At 45.1% G+C, this 24,983-nt stretch overlaps 1 long non-coding RNA gene across 1 annotated transcript in view; it reads right to left on the reverse strand.

Moving 5' to 3' along the window:
* LOC140389843 (uncharacterized) overlaps positions 1–21,381 on the reverse strand; it is an 81,272-nt gene extending 59,891 nt beyond the window's left edge. Inside the window, exons 1-2 of the long non-coding RNA XR_011934492.1 lie at positions 21,180–21,381; positions 1,384–1,450 (exon numbers count right to left, since the gene is read on the reverse strand). This is a non-coding gene — a long non-coding RNA (uncharacterized lncRNA). The remainder of the gene's footprint in view (positions 1–1,383; positions 1,451–21,179) is intronic.
* Between the last annotated feature and the right edge of the window lie 3,602 nt (positions 21,382–24,983).

A 24,983-nucleotide genomic window follows, 5' to 3' on the forward strand; every position in this document is an offset into this window, starting at 1 on the left:
TGCTTCCTCCAGCTTTTGAGGAAGGGAGTTCCTAAGTCTCACTGCCCTCTGAGAGAAAAAATTCTCCTGATCTCTATTTTAAATGGGTAACCCAATATTTTGGAACAGTGACCCCTAGTTTTAGATTTTCCCACACTCATTCTTGCAGCCCTCTCAAAGTATTACATGTTTCAATCAAGTTGCCTCTTATTCTTCTAAGCTCCAGTGTATACAAGCCTAGTCTGTCCAATCTTTCCTCATAAGACAACCTGCCCATTCCTGATATAGTAAACCTTCTCTGAACTGCTTCTAAAGCATCTGCATCCTTCCTTAACTAAGGAGACCAATACTGAACACAGTACTCCAGATGTACTCTCATCAGTAACTGAAGCACAACCTCCATATTTTATATTCAATTCCGTTTGCAATACATTATAATGTTCTATTAGCTTTCCTAATTACCTGATGTACTGGCCTTTTGTGTTTCATGCACTAGGACACCCAGATCCCTCGGAAATGCAAGAGCTCTGCAATTTCTCTCCATTTAAAAACTAAGTTTATTTTTAATTCTTCCTGTCAAACTGGAAAATCTCACATTTGTCCACATTGTATCATCTGCCAGATCTTTTCCCACTCACTTAATCAATCTGGCCCCAGCACTGATCCCTGTGGCACACCACTCATTATATCCTGCCAACCAGAAAAAGATCCATTTATGCCTACTCTCATTTCCTGTTAGCCAGCCCATCTTCAATCCATGCCAATATGTTACCCCCCTATTTTCCCCATATCCTTTGATGTGGGACCTTATCAAATAATCAAATATTTTGGTCAGACGTAGCAGCCTTTTGTGAAGAATTTTGTCAAGACATTTTTGGAAGTTGACACATACCAAAGCGAAACGGAAATGCCCCTCTGCAGCAGCAGTCGCTTCATTGTAGTGTTAATGTAAGCCTCCTTGTGACAATAATAAAGATTTATTATTATTTTGTTTTCTGGAACTGGGGGGAACAGAATAGGCTGGTAAAGTGGTAGCATTGAATTATATTTTGTCAGCTTTAGAAGTAACTTTACAGTACTGTTGGCAAACACCATCTCTGAGGTTGGAGTACTTTGTAATGTAAATGGAAAACAATTTACCTTCCCAGGGGCATCATCACACACATCAGAGAACACACATAGAAACACTGGCATACAGGTGCATGGACCAAATAACACACACACTGTATGGACACACAACAGTGTTTTTAATTCATTTAATTAGTTATTGGCATGCCCAGGAGATCCAAATGTTGAGTTTCACCTGTTTAAAATCATGTTTCTTTTGTTTTGCAAAAACTCTGCAATTAAAAGTGTGAATTTTAACTATTTTGGCAGAAAAAAAAGTATCAGTCAGCTACTTACCTTGCAGTATAGGAATGCAGAATGAAGTGGTCTGGAGAGGCCAACTGCAGTCTCATTACATAGATTGCTAAAAAAAAATTCCAAACCTAGTTAGATGTAATGTTGTTGCAGAATGCTCTCATTTATTTCAGATGTACATTATATTACCTATGGATGATAACATTTGTTACTAGCACAGTGATTAGCACTGTTGCTGCACAGCGCTAGGGTCCTGGATTCAATTCCTGCTTGGGTCACTATCTGTACGGAGTCTGCACTTTCTCCCTGTGTCTGTGTGGGTTTCCTCCGGGTGCTCCGGATTCCTCCCACAAGTCCCGAAAGACGTATTTGTTAGGTGAATTGGACATTCTAAATTCTCCCTCTGTGCACCCGAACAGGCGCCAGAGTATGATGACTAGGGGCTTTTCACAGTAACTTCATTGCAGTGTTAATGTAAGTCTATTTGCGACAATAATAAAGATTATTATTAGTAGTAGTAGAAGTACTTTAAGAAGTTGCAATTTATGCAAATTACTACCTTCAATTAGTATTCAAAATAGAAATGATTCCCATTCACATAGATGTTGTGTCTTTACTTTCTTTAAGTCTGTACAGATGTTCCATAATATTTCATGGTTTATTGCAATAACAATGTAAGGAATCTACAGTAAATCATTTTCCAGAGTGATCTGTTGGCAAAGGTGTGGTGCTTCCTTGGATGGATGCAGGGAAAGAGAAAATCATAAGGGGAAAAAGCAACTCCATGGCTTACTGCCTTAGCATATTTTCCCTAAGCAATCATACAAAGCTCCAGATTACCACAGACACAATTCACCTTTCTGCCCCTTCAGCAGGAGAATAGTGACTGGCACAGAGAAGGAACACATTATTTTCAAACAACACGTTATACATCATTTTCAGAAGTAAATTCTAAAACAGCTATTCTGAGGTTTAAGGTTTGAGGGCATGTATTACAATGACACAATGTAATCCTAAAAAATTGTCATAACATTTAGTAGACTATCACTCTGACTTAAATAACTATTTACTAGTTCTGTTAACTTTCATTTTGATTTTCCCTCTTTAGTGGATGTTGCATTTCTTTATTTGGAGTAATGTGTTCTGATTCATTGACTGGCTCACCTGGCAAGGTTTCACAGAAGCAGAATACTGTTGCTATGCTGTACAGGTATGGGTATTTTTTTGTCAATATTGAAACTTTCAATAATTCTTCACATCACTAGAGCTTATTTTACTCTTCTGAGCTATTGAACTTTATTGTTGTGCATGTGATTTGAGTTGTTAAAATACATCACTGCTGCTGAAAGGTTAAAAAATGAAAGGTTTCATTGACATCAGTACTTTTCATCACAAATGTTAGTCACACATTGCTTTGAAGGAGATTGTATGCACGATTCCTCTCTGCATTATTGCAGTTATAATTGGTAAACATTCTGTTGAAAATTTCATCCTACACTTTCCGAAATGAGAAGAGACATACGTTATTTAAAATTATTCACAACATCAAGATTGCAGTGTTTCAATTGCGGCAGACAGGTTCTACGATTTAATGATTTCTCAATTGATACATGCAATGAAGTCTTTTAGCCACAACTGTTGACGAAAAAGTTAGTCGGCGGGATTCTCCTTTCAGGGGACTAAGTCCATATGCCCGTCGGAAAACAGGCGCGAATCACTCTGGACTTTTTCCTTCAAGGTCCGGGGTGATTCTCTGTTTTCCAGGGGGCTAGCAGAGCCCCGGTGTGTGTCCCACAGCTCTGGCTGCCGGTAGAGCCCTGCTAGCCAGACCGCATGGCCGCCCATGCACAATGCGGCCACAAGCGGGTCCGCCCATGCGCGCGGCGGCCCACCTCGGCGCAGGCGCCGCCGACGTGGCAGAGCCACACAGCGGGCCCGCGCGGACTAAGGTAAGTCCCACCCAGATCGTGATTGCCCGCCGATCGGTGGCCTCTGATCACGGGCCTGGCCACCGCTGAGGCCCCCTCCCCCCCCGGAGTCAGACACCCCCCCACCCCCACCAGGACCGCCACCGCGGGTCCCAGTCCCGCCGGGTGGTACCACATGTAAACCATGCCGGCAGGAGTTCAGCTGGTCGACCGGGGAGAATCGCCGCGGGGGCCTGTTCTGACCAGCGCCGTGTTGACTGCGCGCGTGGGACTGGCAGGTCTGCAGAAGCGCCGGATTTCCGGCGTGAACGGCTATTCTCCACCCCACACCGGGCGCAATTCCTGCGCGGAGGGTCGGAGAACCCCGCCCAGTGTGTTTGATAAAACCGCAATTATTAATATGTCTTAATTATTTAAAAATCTGTATATTCTACCTATGGATGTGGCAGGGATGAGAACTGTGTGAAGTCTCACTCTGAATGAGTTGGATGTTACTGTAAGAACCTACACCTGTTTTTGCACAAATGGTATTTTGTTGCAGGGCTAATTTGGGCTGCCTTCAGCAGCCACGACCCAGGAAGCTTTGCACGCGCGCAGACTGTGCCCAAAAGCGCATGCGCGGTTTCTCCGGTCGATGATGTCAATGCTGCGCGCGGTTCTGGGAGCTGAAGTGCGCACGCGGCCACCTGCTGCATATCAGGCGGCGGGAGCTGACCGTCCACTGCTGGCCTGCACATCCTGAACCCGGAACCCAGAGCCCACGCACCGCGCACTCCCCTGCCCTGCAGCAGAGCCTGCGCCGCGCTCTCCCCTGCGCTGTGGCACCCAGAGCCCGCGCTGTGCGCTGTGCGTTCCCCTGATCTGTGGGCCTCCATTATGCTCATGTTGGGACGTCTCTCTCACCCAGCTCCTTCCAACACGCACGTCACGTCTGGCAGGGGTTGTACAGTTATATGTTCCTCCACAGTGCACTGGGTTTAACAATGATTTACTCCTCTGGTTTAACATTGGTAATGTTCCTCAGCAATGCACTGGATTTAACAATGGTTTATTCTTCTGGGTTTAACATTGGTAATATTCCTCAGCAGTGCACTGGGTTTAACAATGCCTGTGTTTAAGACAGAGGTAGATTTTGATTAATAAGGGGATCAGGGGTTACGAGGAAAAGGCAGGAGAATGGGGATGAGACAAATATCAGCCATGATTGAATGGCGGAGCAGACTCAATGGGCCGAGCGGCCTAATTTTGTTCCTATGTCTTTATGGTCTTATGGACAAAAAACACTTCTGACATTTTGACATTCATACTGTTATTAGCACACTTAATATTTTATCTTCTTTCTTTCATATGTTTCAGTAGACACTGGCACATGTTCCTGAAAGAAAGGACTTGTCTTTCCTATTTGCCACCCTTGATGCAGGCACCTGTCTGGGACGTCGTTGGCTTTGACTTCACAGATAGTGCAACTGCATTTTGGGAGATGGCATCACTAAACTACCTTGTGGAAGTTTATTGTAACACCGCAATGCAGCTGTCAGGTGTGCAGGTGAAATAGAATATCCAACTCTGGTTGCTCTTTCAAAATGTTTTTTGTTCATAGAATCTCAGGTTGTATTACATTTATTGTATAACCATCTATTTGGCACATCCTATTCAGGAAAATTTTAAATGTTTTAAAGTGGGTAATTATCCACACATTTCAAATAATCCAATCATAAAGTAGTTCCAATAAGTGAATGAACCATAAATTAACGAAAGGGTGACTGAGATCCAACAAACAAGTACAACAATCAGCATATAGCGTGAGCTGATGTGTAATTCAAGGAAAGCTAAGCTCTGTGACAAGTCAAGGCAGCAACATAAAATATTTTACAGAGGTTCGATGTTCAGTATTTTCTCTGAAGCTTTCCAGCAGTGACAGCACTGAATGGAAATGGTGTGCAGATATGCTGCCAGACAACACAAAGTCAGTGCCTGAATTTGGCACCAAAACCCTAGCAGGGAGATGGAAAGTCATACTGGAAGAATAAGGCACAAGTAAAGTTACCATAGACCCAGATGACCATAGGCTGCTTTACCTTTTGAGGGGGAGGGATGATTTAACCTGAGGATCACCACACCTCAGGCGAGGGGCAAGGTTGAGAAGGCGGGTCGTCGTGAATAACCTTAGTCGGTACGGAAATTGAGCCCACACTGTTGGCCTTGCTCTGCATCACAGACCAACTGTCCAGCCAACTGAGCTAAACCTACTTGTGACAATTGAAGATTTATGTGGCACCAACCATAACCCTTGTAATAATGACCTGAAGGAAAGGAAGATAATTGGATAGATACAGTATTCCTTCTGAACATGAAGCACAAGAAGACAGTTATGACTTGTAAATACCTGACAACTGCAACTATGAGATTCAGTGGGCTGTTTTGTGCCAAGGGATTTCAGAGTTCAATAGAGTTCAATGAAGCAGGATTTGGAGGTGTCCAGTATGCTGCGAATATTGACAATTTGAGGTGAACAGCCATTGTTTCCCACATTGCATGGCAAAGGAAGCCGCTTCGGGATATTCTTTCACATACACAAAGGTAAAGAAATGTCAAGGGGATGAGGCTCAGAAAGAGAATGGGGAAAAAAAGTGAAAAATAAAACTACAAAGGAATGTACTGTATTTGTTGGAAACCTGAGATAAACATGGGAAATACTGGAAATAATAAGCAAGTCTGGCAGCATCTGGACATTTAGGTCAATGAATTTTATAGTCAGCAAAACCACTAGCTAACCTAGTGATTGAAGTGTGACAGATGGGTGGCATTTGGACAATTGACTTTTTTGTGTTCTGCGAAAGATCACAGTCCACTTAGGTTTATCTTTCTGAAAATGTATCAATCGGCAACGTTATTAAAACATTGCCCATCATTGGATCGTTTACACAGTGAAACAGATACGTCTCATTGAATGCAAGTATGCCATAACAAATTAATGATTCACAGCTATGATGACATAGATACCCTCTCAAAATTCCACTGTAAGTAGAGAGCAGTGTTTTCCAGTCAATGTTAAATTGTTGCAGTGGAGAAGGAAAAGTTGTATTCAATTATACTTGAGTCATATTAATGAACTTGATGTTTTGCAAGTCTTGTTGCAAACTATCATAGTGGGATTTGAACCTGCATTCAACAGATTATTATAACCATTAAGTTGCCGTTGCAAATGATTCAATTATCTCACTCCTGGAATTCGACCAGTAGGAAACTTATTGCATTGTGTTGGGTTTATATCATGAATATTTCTAACACCAATATGCCAAGATCAGTTTACACCGTTTTGTTTCGTGAGTTAGCAAAATAATTGTGCTATCAGTGGGACAAATCTTGAGCAATTATTGCGAAACTTGTCTGAATAAAAACTTTGTGATTTATTATTTCTTACTACCTCAAATGAATGAATTATGCTGAGAAAGAATGTCAAGAAAATAGAATACAAATCTGAGGATGTTGTGCTGAAAATGGATAGTGCTCTGGTCACAACACACTTTGAATACCACCCCCCCCCCCTGCCCCATGTCAAGATAATACTGGAAACTGGCTGGTCTTTATGAAAAGCCTCTGACTTAATAAGGCATTGAAATTGCTGCTCAAGCATGTATATTTTGTATCTGATGATGGCTGTGGTGCAAGTATGGACTTTGTTATAGCTGCCTGTGAGATGTAGTGGGTCATGAGGCAATACTGTGACTGGGCTTCAATGCTGTAGTTTATGGTTAGTAGCAAATAATGGGGTTGTTACAGACTGCTCGAAAATAAAGGCAACATGCCATCTGCCACTGGAATACTCAACCTTGTTATCCTGTGAGAATCGTCACAGACAATTTGCTCATTGATTGAGTAGAAACTATTTTGGTTCTTACCTGCTGGAACAAATAATGTAGTATGCACGTAATCAATTACGTCATGCACCGGGAAATCTTACCGCTGAAAGAATCTTACAGTCTTCTCTTGTTCTCTCTTGGCTCAGGCAAAGTAATTGTTATTGTAGACAAGGTATCACCCAACTGTTTCATGCAACATTGCACTACAGTTGTAATTACTAATGTTCCAGTTGCAACCCCCAACTAGGTTGACGATGTAAAGATCAGTGGTTTAATTTCATACTGGGAGCCAAACTTACAGAAAATATTTCAATCAGGAAATTGAATGTAATTTTTTGATACATCTTATTTATGATGAGCCAGTGTGAAGGCTGCATTAGAGATACATTGTCCTTATGCAAATGCTTGGTAAACAGCTTGTTTTGCTTCTGGATTGAAAAGAACCCAGAGAGTTGTGCATAGTTTTATCTCAATGACAATACATACCGTGATTCTGTCATATTTTTCATACACATCATTTTATGGCATTGCATGCCTGTTGTGTGCGAACAAATGAAACACAAGTTGTCAACCAGATTCATGAGGATAGTACCCCTTTAACTGCAGGTGATAGTTACCAAGTAATAAGAGTAATACTGAAGGCTGCCTGACAGTCTCTCTTCAGTTGTCAAACTTAATTATATCTATATTGATGTGTTGGGTGTTCTGGATCACATACAGGTCACCAACACTTGAAGTAGTGCAACACTATTTTATTGAAAGGTTAACTATTTAAACATACTTGAACTGTGGGTAAATACGATACCAGCTTTAACTAAAGGCCTTTGCCTTGCCCTAACCAGTTGATGCACTCAGCACATGGTGAATGTCTGTGTTGCAGGCTGTGAGCTCTGTGCTCCTAGCTAGCTGCTACTCGAATGAGCGGGAACTCTGATGTCCCCTGTATTTATAGTGCGTGTGCTCTCACTGGTGATTGGCTGCGGTGTTGTGTATGTTGATTGGTCCCACAGTGTGTCCATCAGTGTGTGTCTGCACCATGATATACTGGTGTATATATGACATCCCCCCTTTTATATTAAAAAAATGTGCCTACGTGACAATAAATAGTGTGTGGTGAATGTTCCTGACTACGTGTGTGCGAAATATTTACAGGACTATGTACATAAAACTAAGCTATTTACATGGGAAGGTGCCTGGTGCAGAAAAAAACAGTGTGTCACACAAATAACGAGATGAACACTATATGCAAACCACTTGAACGATTAAACGGAAGAACAGAAGAGACCAGAGAGTTCATTATTGCAAAGTTCACAAATTAAGTCTCTGAGGTGGGCGACGAAATCTGGTTGACTGCCTCAAGGGTGGGTCAGGAGCCACCAGCTGAAGAGCGGGCTGGACAGCGTCAGAGTGAGGAGGATGCAGAGTAACCGGAAACTCTGCATAGTCCAGGTCAGGGACAACAGGAGGGCGTGGCACTGGCGGAGGATCACATCGCGAGCACGGAACGAGATGAAGGGCACGCCGATTGCGGCGCAGAATGGAACCATCCGGTAGACGAACCAGGAACGAGCGGGGAGCCACTTGCCGAAGAACCACAGCAGTTGTAGACCAGCCACCATCCGGAAGATGGATGCAGACATTGTCATCTGGAACAAGAGCAGGGAGATCAGCTGCACGGGCGTAATGAGCCGCCTTGTGCTGTGCACGAGACAGTTGCATTCGTTGAAGGACCGGAACGTGGTCGAGGTCTGGGACGTGAATGGACAGCACTCTTGTGGACGCCCTTCTCCGCTTTGCCATTGGATTGGGGGTACAGGGGACTGGATGTCACATGCACAAAGTTGTACCTCCTGGCAAAATTGGACCATTCCTGGCTTGCGAAGCAGGGGCCATTGTCCGACATCACAGTGAGTGGGATGCCGTGACGAGCAAAGGTGTCCTTACAGGCACGGATGACTGCAGACGATGTGATGTCGTGCAGGCGTACGACCTCCGGGTAGTTTGAAAAATAGTCTACAATCAGAACATAGTCCCTGCCCAGTGCGTGGAACAGGTCGATGCCGACCTTGGACCAAGGGGACGTGACTAACTCATGGGTCTGTAGGGTCTCACGTGGTTGGGCCGGCTGGAACCGCTGACAGGTGAGGCAGTTGAGCACTGTGTTGGCGATGTCGTCATTGATGCCGGGCCAGTACACTGCCTCTCGGGCCCATCGGCGGCACTTCTCCACGCCAAGATGGCCCTCGTGTAGCTGTTCCAAGACGGGCTGGCGCATGCTGTGCGGGATAACAATGCAGTCCAGCTTCAGGAGGACACCATCGACTACCGCCAGATCGTCTCTGATGTTGTAGAACTGCGGGTATTGGCCCTTGAGCCACCCGTCTGTTAGGTGGCGCATGACACGCTGTAGCAGGGGGTCAGCCGCAGTCTCGCGTCGAATTTGGACGAGGTATTCATCCGTGGCCAGTAGATTGGAGGCCACGAAGGCCACATGGGCGTCAACCTGGCAGACGAATCCCGTTGGGTCACACGGGGTGTTGACTGCCCTGGACAGAGCGTCGGCGATGGTCAGGTCTTTGCCCGGGGTGTATACGAGCTGAAAGTCGTATCGCCGGAGTTTGAGCAGAATGTGCTGGAGGCGAGGCGTCATGTTGTTCATGTCTTTTTGTATTATGTTGACCAGCGGGCGATGGTCGGTCTCGACTGTGAATTGGGGAAGGCCGTACACATAATCATGAAATTTGACGACACCGGTCAACAGGCCCAGGCACTCCTTTTCTATCTGCGCGTAGCGCCGTTCCGTGGGGGTCATGGCGCATGACGCATATGCAACGGGGGCCCATGATGAGGCCTCATCACATTGCAGGAGCACTGCCCCAATGCCAGATTGGCTGGCATCGGTCAAAACCTTTGTCTCTTTCGCTGGATCAAAAAAGGCCAATACCGGGGCCGTGGTAAGTTTGGTTTTAAGTTCTCTCCATTCGTGCTCGTGGGCAGGAAGCCATTGGAAGTCTGTCGTCTTCCTGACCAGATTCCTGAGAGATGTGGTATGAGAGGCGAGGTTAGGGATGAACTTCCCTAGGAAGTTGACCATGCCCAGAAATCAGAGGACCGTCTTCTTGTCCTCTGGCTTTTTCATGGCTGTGATGGCAGCCACCTTGTCCGCATCCAGCCACGCACCCAACTGGGAGATGTGGTCCCCTAGGAACTTGAGTTCCGTCTGGCCGAAGGAGCATTTGGCTCTGTTGAGGCGTAGGCCCTGCTCCCGTATGCGTTTGAACACGCGCTGGAGGCGACTGATATGCTTCTGCGGAGTGGTGGACCAAACGATTATGTTGTCAACATAGACGCGAATGAGACTTCCGGTTGCGGCTATGCGGAGCTAAGTCGCACATTCGGCGGCTCCACAAAAACTAACTTTTGGGCTCTTTTCAGGGCCCCCAAGGGCACTTTTTCGACGTTTCCCGGTGTGGGAAGGAGTTAATAATAGCTCCCCGTCAGTATATGGCTTTAACTAGGAGCGGGGTGATAAAAAAGGTGGTGGTGGACCAGAAGAAGGGAGGAAAGAAGGACAAAATGGCGGCGGGCGGAGACCAGGCAGCGTGGAGGCAGTGGGCGGAGGAGCAACAGGAGGGTATCCAGCGCTGCCTCAGAGAGATTAAAGCGGACCTGCTGGAGCCGATGAAGGCTTCTATTGATAAGCTGCTGGAGACACAGACGGCCCAGGGGGTGGCGATCCGAGAGGCTCGACAAAAGATCTCTGACAATGAGGACGAGATCTTAGGCCTGGCGGTAAAGGTGGAGGCGTACGAGGCGCTCCACAAGAAATGGCAGGAGCGGTTCGAGGAGATGGAGAATCGGTCGAGGCGGAAGAGTCTGCGGATTCTGAGCCTCCCGGAGGGCTGGAGGGGTCGGATGTGGGGGCCTATGTGGTCACCATCTTGAACTCGCTGATGGGAGCGGGGTCCTTCCAGGGGCCCCTGGAGCTGGAAGGGGCCCATAGAGCATTGGCGAGGAGGCCCAAAGCTAACGAGCCTCCGCGGGCAGTGCTGGTGCGGTTTCATCGGTTCGCCGATCGGGAGTGTGTGCTCAGGTGGGCCAAGAAGGAGAGGAGCAGCAGGTGGGAGAACGCGGAGGTTCGGATATATCAGGACTGGAGTCCGGAGGTGGCGAAGAGGAGGGCCGGGTACAATTGAGCGAAGGCAGTGCTGCACAGGAAGGGGGTGAAGTTTGGCATGTTGCAGCCGGCGCGACTGTGGGTTACCTACAAGGACCTGCACCATTATTTTGAGTCTCCGGAGGAGGCGTGGGCCTTTGTTCAGACCGAGAAGCTGGACACAGACTGAGGGTCGGGATGGGCAATTGGGGACTGCGGTGGATATGTTATGCTTATTTTTGGTTCGGTGGGGGGTGCATTTGCATTGTTTTGGGTTTCTTTTTCTCTGTGTTTTTCTCTTTCAGGTTGGGGAGGGTGGATGGCGCAGGTTGGGCACTGTTTTTGTTGGTGGCGGGGCCTGGTAGGTGGAGAGCGCGGGCTTTTTTCCCGCGTCGAGGACTGGGGTGGGCTGGGCGGTCTCCCGGTCGAGTTCTATAAAACATATATGGACCTGTTGGGCCCGTTGTTAGTTAGGACTTTTAATGAGGCAAGGGAGGGGGGGGGGGGGGCTTTACCCCCGACGATGTCCAGGGCACTGATCTCCTTGATTCTGAAGCGGGACAAGGATCCCCTGCAATATGGGTCTTACAGACCGATTTCCCTGCTAAATGTCGATGCCAAGGTGCTGGCGAAGGTTTTAGCCACGAGGATTGAGGATTGTGCGCCGCAGATCATCCATGAAGACCAGACGGGGTTTGTGAAGGGGAGACAGTTGAACGCGAATGTGCGGATGCTTTTGAACGTTATCATGATGCCGGCAAGGGAGGGGGAGGCGGAGATAGTGGTGGCGATGGACGCTGAGAAAGCCTTCGATAGGGTAGAGTGGGGGTACCTGTGGGAGGTGCTGAAGAGGTTCGGGTTTGGGGAGGGGTTTGTCAGGTGGGTTAGGCTGTTGTATGAGGTCCCGATGGCGAGTGTGGCCACAAATAGGAGGGGGTCCGAGTACCTTCGGTTGCACCGGGGAACGAGACAGGGGTCCCCCCTGTCCCCCCTGCTCTTCGCACTGGCAATTGAACCCCTGGCTGTGGCACTGAGAGAGTCGAGGAACTGGAGGGGGTTGGTGCGGGGTGGGGAGGAGAATTCGGGGACTTTTTGGGGTACAAGCTCAATATGGGGAAGAGCGAGCTGTTCGTAGTTCAGCTAGGGGACCAGGAGAGGGGGATTGGCGAGCTCCCACTAAAAAGGGCGGAGAGGAGCTTCAGATATTTGGGGGTCCAGGTGGCCAGGAGCTGGGGGGCCCGGCATAGGCTTAACTTTACAAGGCTGGTGGAGCAAATGGAGGAGGAGTTCAAGAGGTGGGATGCGTTGCCGCTGTCCTTGGCGGGTAGGGTGCAGTCAATCAAAATGACGGTGCTCCCAAGGTTTTTGTTCCTGTTCCAGTGCCTCCCTGTGTTTATCCCAAAGGCTTTTTTCAGGCGGGTTAACAGGAGTATAATGGGGTTTGCATGGGCGCGAGGGACTCCGAGGGTGAGAAGGGTGTTCCTGGAGTGGAGTAGAGATAGGGGGGGGGGGCTGGCACTGCCCAACCTCTGTGGGTACTACTGGGCCGCCAATGCGATGATGGTGCGCAAGTGGGTGCTGGAGGGGGAGGGGGCTGCATGGAAGAGGCTGGAGACGGCGTCCTGTGTGGGTACGAATCTGGGGGCGCTGGCAACGGCGTCGCTGCCGCTCCCTCCAAGGAGGTATACCACGAGCCCGGTGGTGGTGGCGGCCCTCAGAATTTGGGGGCAGTGGAGGCGGCATAGGGGGGAAGTTGGGGCCTCGGCGTGGACCCCATTACGGGGGCACCACCGGTTCGCCCCAGGAAGAACAGGTGGAGGGTTTTCGGGGTGGCACAGCGCAGGGATACAAACGCTGGGGGACCTGTTTGTGGATGGGAAGTTCGCGAGCTTGGGTGAGCTGGAGGAGAAGTACGGGCTCCCCCCAGGGAACACCTTCAGGTACTTACTGGTAAGGCGTTTGCCAGATGGCAGGTGGTGGAATTCCCGCGGCTACTGCCACACACAGTACAGGACAGGGTGCTCTTGTGGGGGTGGGTGGGAGTGGGGAAGATCTCGGAAACTTACCAGATGATGCAGGAGGAGGAGGAGGCCTCGGTGGTGGAGTTGAATGGTAAATGGGAGGAGGAGTTCTTCCTCTTCGTGCGCGAGGCTCAGCCTCATACAGTTTAAGGTGCTGCACATGGCATACATGACCGGGACAAGGATGAGCCGGTTCTTTGGGGGTGAGGACAGGTGTGTTAGGTGCTCAGGGAGCCCAGCAAATCACATCCATATGTTCTGGGCATGCCGAGCGCTGGAGGAATTTTGGAAGGGCGTAGCGAGGACGGTGTCGAGGGTGGTAGGATCCAGGGTCAGACCGGGCTGGGGGCTCGCAATATTTGGGGTGGCAGAGGAGCCGGGAGTGCAGGAGGCAAAAGAGGCCGGAATTCTGGCCTTTGCGTCCCTGGTAGTCCGGCGAAGGATTCTCCTTCAGTGGAAAGATGCGAGGCCCCCAAGGGTGGAATCCTAGATCAGCGATATGGCAGGGTTCATTAAATTGGAAAGGGTGAAATTCGCCTTGAGAGGGTCGGTACAAGGGTTCTTTAGGCGGTGGCAACCGTTCTTAGACTTTTTAACAGAACAATAGACATTGGTCAATGGCAGCAGCAGCTCTGGGGGGTGGGGGTTTACTTTATTTTTGTTTATGTTATTTACACTGGAGGGTTTGAGGGGGTGTATACACCTGTTGTGTTAAGTTGGGGTGTTAATGTTAATTTATTATTTATGTACTGGGGGGAGGGATTTGGGGGGTTGCTTTTTTAGATTGTGTTTTGTACTTAACCCTGTTGGGTTCTTTTTTCTTTCTCATTTTGTTATTGATATTTTATGAAAACCTTTAATAAAAATTTTTAAAAAAAAACATAGACGCGAACACCTTCAATGCCTTCCATCATTTGTTCCATGATCCTGTGGAATACTTCTGACGCCGATATGATCCCAAACGGCATCCTGTTGTAACAATATCTGCCAAAAGGGGTGTTAGAGGTCCACAGCTTCCTGCTGGATCTGTCTAGTTGAATTTGCCAGAATCCTTTCGAGGCGTCAAGTTTGGTGAAGAGCTTGGCCTGAGCCATCTCGCATGTGATCTCTTCACGCTTGGGGATTGGGTAATGCTTCCTCATTATGTTGCGATTCAGATCCTTTGGATCAATGCAGATTCTGAGCTCGCCGGAAGGCTTCTTTACACACACCATGGAACTGACCCAGTCGGTTGGTTCTGTAACTCTGGAGATCACTCCTTGGTTTTGGAGGTCCTGCAGCTGCTGCTTGAGGCAGTCCTTGAGGGGTGCTGGGACTCTGCGAGGTGCATGCACCACAGGCGTGGCGTTCTGTTTGAGTATGATCTTGTAAGTATATGGGAGCATGCCCATGCCTTCGAAGACGTCGCGGTGCTGGTCAATGATGGTGTTGAGTTGCGCCCTGAAGTCAGCATCCTGAAAGGCAGACATGTCATCAGGAGAGAGAGAGTGAACTCTTTGATCGAGGTTTTGCAATTTGCACGCCTGTGCGCCAAGCAGAGAGTCCTTCGAGGAGCCCACGATCTTGAAAGGAAGGATGGCTTTTCGTGACTTGTGAGTCACTTCGAGTTGGCATGAGCCGATAGCAGGAATGATGTTGCCATTGTAGTCCAATAGCTGGCAGGCCGATGGGAGAATGGTTGGTTTGACACAAAGGCTTTGGAAAGCAGACCATGCCATGCGATTGGCGGAGGCACCAGTGTCCAGGCGGAATCGTATTTGGGACCGGTTGACCGTCAGGGTGGCACACCACTCATCGTCTGGATCAATGCTGTATACCGACAGCGGCTGGTGTCTTTGCTTCGGGAACAGCCTGATTTTCGTTGTGACACCGACTCGAAAATGCGCCTTCGGGTCTTCGGTGTCACTGCTGTGTGGGAGGTCGGAATCGGACTCGGTGACCGTGGGTTGAATTGCCCGGACATTCCTGCGAGGCTGGCTGAAGCGATATGAATTGGCAGGCTGAGCTGCTCGACAGCAGGCAGCATAGTGGCCAAGTCTGCCACATCGTAGGCATTGTCGAGATTTTGCGGGGCATTGATGCTTTAAATGGTCGTGACGTCGGCACGTTCGCTTTTCCAACGTGCATGCACGGTGCGGTCCTGCGTGGTGCGCGCCTGCGCATTACGTTCCTCCATGTCGCCCTCATCCAGGCTGAGGCCCTGGAGGTGTTCAATCACTTGGACCCATTCCGCCTCGTGGGGACCTTGCTGCGCCGTTTCAGCCGCTTGCACATGGGAGTACTGACTGGTGGCATTTTTATGTAGGACACAGGTCTCGATGGCGGTCGCTCGGGTGAGTTGCTTTACTTTGAGGAGCTGCCGACATAGGGGGTCCGACTGAACACCAAAAACGATCTGGTCGCGTATCATGGAGTCGGAGTTGGGCCCGTACCTCCAAGATTGCGCAAGGATGCAGAGGTGCGTTAAAAAGGATTGGAAAGGTTCGTCCTTACCCTGCAAACGCTGCTGGAACACGCAGCGTTCAAAACTTTTATTCACCTCCACGCTGCAGTGTGTGTCAATTTTGAGGAGAACCGTCTTGAACTTTGTCTTGTCTTCGTCATCTGCAAAGGTGAGAGAGTTGAAAATATGGATGGCATGGTCCCTGGCCGTGGAGAAGAGAAGAGCAATCTTTCTGGTGTCTGAGGCACCCTCCCTGTCCGTGGCTTCGAGGTAGAGCTGGAAGCGCTGTTTGAAAATCTTCCAGTTGGCCCAGAGGTTGCCGGTGATGCGGAACGGCGGAGGCGGGCTGATGTTGCCCATGTTGCAGAATGACGGAATGCTGGTGGAAGGCAGATCACTTGCAGGTAGGTCTAAGAAGTGCTACTATGCAACCATTCCTGGTATCATGATGTGTTGGGTGTTCTGGATCACATACAGGTCACCAACACTTGAAGTAGTGCAACACTATTTTATTAAAAGGTTAACTATTTAAACATACTTGAACTGTGGGTAAATACGATACCAGCTTTAACTAAAGACCTTTGCCTTGTCCTAACCAGTTGATGCACTCAGCACATGGTGAATGGCTGTGTTGCAGGCTGTGAGCTCTGTGCTCCTAGCTAGCTGCTACTCGAATGAGCGGGAACTGTGATGTCCCCTGTCTTTATAGCGCGTGTGCTCTCACTGGTGATTGGCTGCAGTGTTGTGTATGTTGATTGGTCCCACTGTGTGTCCATCAGTGTGTGTCTGCACCATGATATACTGGTGTATATTATGACATATGTTGCTTGACATTTTTATATCTGATAGCCATAAGGAACAGGAAACATGTTCAGTGTAAAGTAGAATAATAATTTTTAAAAAATTTAATCCAATTCGTTGTCTGTTAAATCTGAATCATGCAGAAATTTATGAATATACGATGTGTAAGTCTTATAGCTAAGAGATTCTGAGAAAAATAGAGCAGATTGTTTCAGTGCTGTCTTATCTGTTGGGCCACAAGAATATTTGAAAGCTTGTGCCATCTCCCTATTTGTAGATTTATTTTGTGCCTGCACCACTTTTACTGTGATTTATGCCTGCTTGTTATCCAATTAAGAATGTGGTATTAGGAACTGCTACCTTAGAGTAGATGTGTTAATTTATAGAATAACAACAGTGCTGAAGTATTTGTTCACAAGCAGTTTGGAGACTGTTTATCCAAGTCTGTACAACAATATTAAACATAGACTTCCAATATTTTTTTGTTTTTATTCAGAAGTTTTTGAACTAATAATGTAATCAGCCTTACCTTCATGTATTTTAAAATAATATTGAAAAGGTATACATTTATTCTCATCTTATTTTGGACCTTAAAACTAAATCACTGATATCTCGTGTGGCAGGTTTGCTCATTTCCTACTTTTATTGGAATATCAGATTTCCTTCTAAGATTTCAGCTCTGATTCCTGAAATTGTATATGTATGGCATTTATTTCATTGAAAATTCATTCCATTGCTGGTGTATGTGCCTTTTCAATATTCAAAGTGACATTTTTGAACCATAGCCCAGTGAAAGTCAATGCCTTTGTGAGAGGAAAGAAATACATTTGAAGAGGCAAAGACAATATACTATAATGTATTCTATCAACATTGTGCAAAAAAATTCTTCAAATTGAAAATACCTCCTTTAAATAATTTATAACCGGAAAATGCGAATGGAAGAGCATTTTACTTCTTGTGACTCTATTGAAAAAGAAATGATAAAAGCAAAATTTGTTGGTTAATTCAAAACCACACCACTTACTTGTCTTCCACAAGCATCCTGCATTATTGAAGGCAAAACATTTAGTCATATATAATTCAAAATGTAACAACTATCATTAAAGGAACTGGGAATCAATTTAATTTTAAGGGGTAAAGCTGCAATATTAGACTGGCTACCCGTTATATAACGTGCCCAATAACCAACAGAAACAAAAGGTGGACAGCATTTAGGGCAACCAATTTGGTTTTGCCCCTTATATACCATTGGTGAAAGTTAAAATGACCACATTACAACTTTCTGAAACTTAATTTAACTTCAAGTATCAAATAAACTAGATTGACTCTAAGATAAATTGACAGTGGGATACGTTTTCATCTTCACTGTATGGGTAATATTCTGGCAGAGGTTATAATCAGTTCATCTATTTGATATAAACATTGTCTGGTTTTCATATCATCAGTGGAAATGAAAATTGGGTGATAAATGTATCAGCCGTTTTATGCCCTGGTGGCAAGTTAAAAATTGACTTCATCATGTCATCGTCACTGCTTATGGGCAAGGATAGCTCTGTAAATAGAATATTGAGCATTCTTTGAAGTACAAATAACTGGCTCTTTTAGAACTGTAGAACTGTAGAGTTTAATATTTTAGACCTAGTCAGATCATTAAAGAACAGAGCTCACAGGGCCTGATGTAATGGGAAAAAAGTCCGCTTTTGGGTGCGTTTAGTGAGGTGTTTCTCGGTGGCTGCAACGCTGAGACACACCCCACTATTTGATGTAACTTTGCTGGTTTTCTTTGGCCTTGGCGGGGAATGCCCATCGAGGCCATATCATTTCCTACACTGATGAGTTCGCGATTTGGGACACCATTTTTAAAGGCAGCCCTCCTTTCGACCTCCCTCAGCATCCCCACTACAACCTCCAAACACCCCACTGAACTCAACTTACCTCTTCTGGGGTCCTTAAGACCTCACCTCTTAAGGGAAAGGCACCGCGGGCCCGACCCCTGGCACTGGCAACCTGGAATCCGGGCACCTTGGCAGTGCCACCTGGACACTCTAGCATACTCAACCCACTGTTTTTGTCTTAGCAACTTACCGACAAATGCATAAAATGGTTTAAGGTCACATGCTGTAGTTTGAGTGTTGCAATCACATACCCACATTGGTATTGAATGTTCATTCAGCACCTCTAAGACAGAACCCTCCCTTTCTTGCTACCCCATGCTTCCTTAAACCCATCCTGCCCACCCCCTGCCCCCATTACAATTACAGCAATGCAAATTTCCAAAACCTGGAATTCCAATTAACTACATGTGGCTAGGAACTAATGTATGTGACATTCTTGTTTTAGATGTACTAGGCAGCAGTGAAATTCCATGGAACAAACTGGCAGTGGGATAAGTCAGTTATCCTGACATCAGTGATGCCAACTGACCAGATCGTGTTCTCAAAATGATCTCTGAGAATGAAACTTCTGGGTGTCATGCAACCATGGGATAGCCGCCCATAAAAAAATGATGTTCAATAGGTCAGAGAAATGACGGATATAACTATGTGTAGGGGAGTTCAAAACTAGGGGCTATAAATCCAAGATAGTCATTAATATATCCAGAGCTGAAGAGAATCTTCTTTGCTCAGGATAAGTAGAATGTGGAACTTGCCACCATATGTGGTTGTGCAACAATTATTTTGGGTGTTCTTAATAGGAAGCTAGATATGTTAATGAGGGAGAAAGGAATGCAAGGATATGCTGATGAGGTTAGATGAAAGGAGAGTGGATGGAGCTTGTGCGGAGCATAAATGACTAGTGGGGTCAAAAGGCCTGTTTTCTGTGCTGAGAATTCTATGCAAGTCATTGTTCTTCGTTACAGACTTGTAATTGATGAATATCTGAAATTCATGACTATCTTTGGTCTACAAAAGGAAGAATTTTTAAATGTAATATTTTAGCTGATTCTGTTTAAACATTATTGCCACAAAACTGCTAATTGCTCTCATTCCAGTTCTGATATACTTGCAGAGGTGCTGTCACAGATACCTCAGAGGAACACTACAGCTTCTCTTATCTTTGAGGCATGATTATCCATATATCCCATTACATTTGTGGGACAGGATAGGTTATAAGGGGAGGAAATAGCAGCCCACAGTCACTTTAAGCAATTTGATGACTGCGCCTCCTTACTTGGTGTTGCTCTCTCCTCCAGCTCAAGCAATCAGACAAAATGCTGGCAGCACGAAGTGGATCTTCAGGAAACAAACCTGATGAAATCTCCAAATTAAGAAAATATTCTGTTAATTCTTTGAGCAAGGAGAGGAGAAAGATTTCCCAGGACATTAGAAATAGCACAGCAATCCAAATGCACCAGAGGTTCCAAAGAATGGCTATTGTCCGTCCATTGGAAATTAACTGGTACTTGAAAGAATATGATTTATCTTATGAAGATACTGTAGCATATCAGACTGGAATGCTCTACAGGTGAGAAGTGTTTTCATTAGTCAGACAAATACTAATACCAGCCTGCAAAAGGAGTATTTTATTTGAAATTGATGATATAAATGCTGGTCTTGTTTAATAAACTTTTAAATTTGAGGAAAGGAGTGATTATGTTGTATCACATTTTTGAACAATTAATCTGTTTATTTGATTTCAACTGGAACAAATCTAATTTCTCACAGACACCTTACTTGACATTGAGAATATAGTACTGTATTTTGGTCATAGATTTCTCATGGACAAAGTCAGAGAACCAAAGATTCAGCTACTCACACATGAAAACAAGTAGAGTGTAAACTGTGTGTGAATAAAAACTGGCTGTTAGTAGTTGACTAAATTGTTCACAATGTGCATGCTTTTCAATAAGGAATTGGTTGGAGACTTATAGGAGACATTGTGAAGTGATGCGTTTTTTTTCTGCCTAGACAGAAACAGGTGACTTGATTTGTTTAATGCAACATTTTTTCCCGTTTATTGCTCTTGGCAGGGAGAATACTATGCTCTTTTTGGTAAGAGGTCATGCTAACCCTGTTCACTTTACCTGTCATCTTGCATTGCTGCTTTTGTTACAATCCCCATAGAGACCAATAACTTTTAAAATAGCTGTGAATTTCCCAATGATCAATGCAAACAAGATTTCACGTTTTAAGACTTTTACTGCAACAACTAAATTCAACAACAATTAAACATTACAGGCAACTAATACACTAAGCTACTGAAAAGGTATTTACCATTAATTTCTTAGCGCGACTGAAAACTCCACACCACATTTATACATTACACTGCATTCCCAGCAGAAATGTAATCTGTTGTTTAAAGGCCTAATCTAAGTTTAACAGGATATCATCTCTCTGCTCCACCAGGGTGAATCTTGCTTTTTCAAAAATAAATTTAGAGTACCCCATTCTTTTTTTTTCAAATGAAGGGGCAATTTTAGCATGGCCAATTCGCCTATCCTGCGCATTTTTGGGTTGTGGGTGCGACACCCATGCAGACACAGGGAGAATGTGCGAACTCACATAGACAGTGACCCGGGGCTGGGATCGAACACGGGTCCTTGGCGCCGTGAGGCAGCAATGCTACCCACTGGGCCACTGTGCTGCCCCCAAATCTTGCTTTGAAATGAAATCTGCTTCACCCTACCTTCTAAGCACCTTCAAATGCATTTTCAGGAGCAAGGTACCCTCTGGAAATTCTGTTGTCTTTATCTCTTCACCAGCCTCGTTTTGTCAAACTAGGAATCCATCCACACCAGCACTCTCCAAGGTGGTTAACCTGAAAATAGTTATTTTTCCGTGCTTAACACAGGCAGAACCTGTTGTGGATCGTCTTCCTCAAATTTCCTTGTCTGATTGTCTCTGAAAGTCTGTGAGCCTGGGCAGCAGCAAGGCAGCTGCTTCTCCTTTGTGTCAATGTGTTAAAACTTGCACCTTACTTTGAATAAGTTTCTGTCTGAGCTTCTGTCTTCATTTCAAGCAGGTCACATGGGGTTGTCTCTGGGCAGATTTAATGTGAAGTCACATGGGATTGTCTGTAGGCAGATTTTGTTGGAGGTCACATCCCCCTCTGCAAACTACCATTTTACCTTGAACGAAATGAGACAATTTGAAACATAACTGCCCAGCAGTCATAACACTTCAGTCATAATTTCTTTGAATGAACACCAGTCACTTGTACCAATGCCACCAGTTTACGTTTTAGATTCCATCAATTTTGCTTTTAAATATCCAACTTTATGACAGTGAGAATGATCAAGATGAAATCCAAACACCCAGTAATTAACGTACAGAATTATATCACACAATTTCACATTTTTAAATGAAATCAAACTTTATTGAATATAAAGAGAAAGTAAATTAAGCAGAGCACCATTAACACTATAGCTTATAAAGATTTATTGTAAAACTCAATTCTACATTCTACTTCCTGGCACAACCTCCACCCTGCAAACCCGACAAGAGGTCCCTTCTCTTATGAAGTCTTGAAGGTTCATTAACCCTTCGTGGAACCAATCCAAAGGAATGCCACTGTCCTCCTAAATTCACTTTATTTCTCCTCAATGTTCTAGCTATCCTCTGAAGTAAGATTCTATTAGCCCTTCCATTAGCTTTTTTGGTTATGTGATCTTCCATGTTTTCAGCTCTTTTTTCCTGTTTCCAACTGATACCTAACTGCCTTCCCACAGCTGACTGCTTTCTCTATGAGGCTCTGTAAGAACTATTGTGGATTTATTCTGCTAGTTGCAAGTTGGAGCAAATTTTACAGCTGCATTTCTCTCATGAAATACAAATTGAGATAGAGCCCCATCTGCAATTCACATTGTGAATGATGAAGTTAGTATTTTCTCTGATTTCAATAAAAGCCAATTACCTTTCTTCTGTTGCCTCTCTTAATCTAGTGGGATGCAATCTGCACAACAGCAACTACCCATTATTTCACCAGACTAAACTGTTGGGTTCTGTCAGCAACACACACAGGCAAATTAAACAAAAACACTTCTAACCAAGGGTTCACCCTGAATAGCTATCTCTATGGAAATGTGCCACACTTCTTGATGTTTCAAAAAGAAATGCAAACAAATGATTCTACCTTCAATACAACTCTTTGCTTCTGTAATTGATACGAATAATTTATATTGCTTTTGCAGTTTTATGATGCACTCCCTATCCCCAAATTACTGGCCCTATTAAGGAACTCTCTTGTTTACAACTTGGTTTTACCTTAGTTTGATCTGTCAATTACATACAATACTTATATATTATATTGAAATAAATGTGGACCTCCTGGCTCCAAGAAGAGCTCAGAGATAGATCATTGTTTAAGTTTGACACTTCTACCTCTGACCTTGAAAGATAAACATATGGTAACTTTTAATTAAAATTAACTAAGCTTGCTTAAAATATATCCGCTTGAGATGCCTACTGATTTCTTAACCAGCTATCCCCATTTATTTACTGTTAAAATTTTAATTCCTAAAACTTACAAGTTATATGCTGAAAAATCTGAATTATGAACTAGATATTCACAACAAGAAGTATTTCAAAGATGAAAACATCAGCTTCTACCATTGTGCTAATATGAAAATTACATTTTTCCGTAACTTCGTAAAGATCCTTGTTTTTGTCTTCAAATTCAATGAGCAACTGTCAATTCATTTATATTTGAGGCACTCCAAAAGGGAAAAGAATGAGAGACAGTTTAACCACAAAGGCCTAAGCTATTTTTTCTTATCTATCATCTTTAACATATTTCCCCACCTCTCCATTTTTAACTCGGATACTCTAAGGCAAGCTAGAATGGCTGAGGATATTTGCTTGTGGTATAAGTTAATAAAACCAGCAATCTGTTGTTACTAACATTAGATAGTTGTAAATCAGAGATTAAATGATTGTTAATTCTCCAGTATCTTTTCATCCTAATCCATTCATCAGGTGCAACAGTAGATCCTGAAATCTGCATGTTAGAAGTCTGCAATCCACTTAGCAGACAAAGCTATTACAGCCTTTTTATGCACCAACAAGCATTTGATTAAGGTTTGTTTTTGTGTTGCTACAATTTCTGAATTTTAAAAAGGCACATCTGAGTGAAGCCCTTCAAATGTCCAAGTAATGCTGACAACTCAGGATATTAAAAAACTAAATGGATAAGGTAGTGGGCATGTTTATGATCCACAGGGCTGGATTAAAGTTGTATCAAAGCTGCATCAAGGTTTGCTGATATTACGAAGCTAGGTGGGAAAGTAAGCTGTGGGGAGGACACAGAGATACTGCAAAGAGATATAGACATGTGAATGTGCAACAAGATGATAGCTAGAGTATAATGTAGGGAAATGTAAAGTTATTCACTTTGGGTATAAGAATGGAAAAGTAGAATATATTTAAAGATGTGAAACATTTTAAAGCATTGATGTCTAAAGAGACTTGGTTGCGCTTGTGCAAAGAATGCAAAAAGATAGCATGTGGGTGCAGCAATCAATTAGGAAGGCAAAAAGCATGTCGGTCTTGATTGCGAGGGAATTGATATACAACAATAAGGAAGTGTTGCTGCAATTCATTGCTCCTGGTGATAATTGTTTATTCTTGTGTAATTGTACATTCTCCAGATAAATAATGTGAGAACTGACATTTCAGATGAGAAGTAGAATGGACTATACTTTTAAGCCACAGATTAAACAGTCAGACTTGTAAAATGTTGAAAAATGGATCTCCCATTAGCTTCTCCCGTTCACATTTTTCTTGGTGAAGCGCAACAGAATTAGATCAGAGTGATTTTAAATGATGGTAAAGATCATTGAATTGGGCTGTATCCACCTGTATTAGCTGGTGAAAAACTGAGGCCCAGATTATGCAATGCATGGAGAAAAGAAAATCACTGGATGCCCTGAGCACACATGCGGCAGCCACACATAACTAAATTGTCAGATAATGGGCGTGATTTATTGGCCACGCCTGCTGCACACGGGGCGGAACGTGGCCGGTAAATGCTGCGAGACGTCTCTTCTGGGATTCCTGATGGTCGTGACGCCCCACGAAATCTAATGAGATGTTGCAAGACATCACGATCTGGATCCCGCCTGCAATGGGCAGGATCCGAACTTGCATAGTTAATTGAGCTTAACTTAACTATGCCTACGCCAGATCTAACCAGCCCTTGGGATCTATCGGTCCCGCCAAGGAGGCCCAGTCAGGCGCCGTTTAGTACTGGTCCACATAAATGTGGACCAGGCAGAACAGTACCTGATGGGGTCTCCAAGGCCATTGGATACGCCTGGGTAGTTGGGAACAGGGCAGGGTGGCACCCTGGCACCAGGGCCAGGTCCTGAGGGGGGTGAAATGGCCATGAAAGGGGGGTATGAAGGGTGGGGGGAGGTGGTGAAGATCCCTCCGATGGGCTTGGGGGGTTGAAGGGTGGGGGCCGTGAAAATGTGGGGTGCCCAAAAAGGGCTGC

The sequence above is a fragment of the Scyliorhinus torazame genome, chromosome 14, assembly GCF_047496885.1.
Source record: "Scyliorhinus torazame isolate Kashiwa2021f chromosome 14, sScyTor2.1, whole genome shotgun sequence".
NCBI classification, from domain to species: domain Eukaryota; kingdom Metazoa; phylum Chordata; class Chondrichthyes; order Carcharhiniformes; family Scyliorhinidae; genus Scyliorhinus; species Scyliorhinus torazame.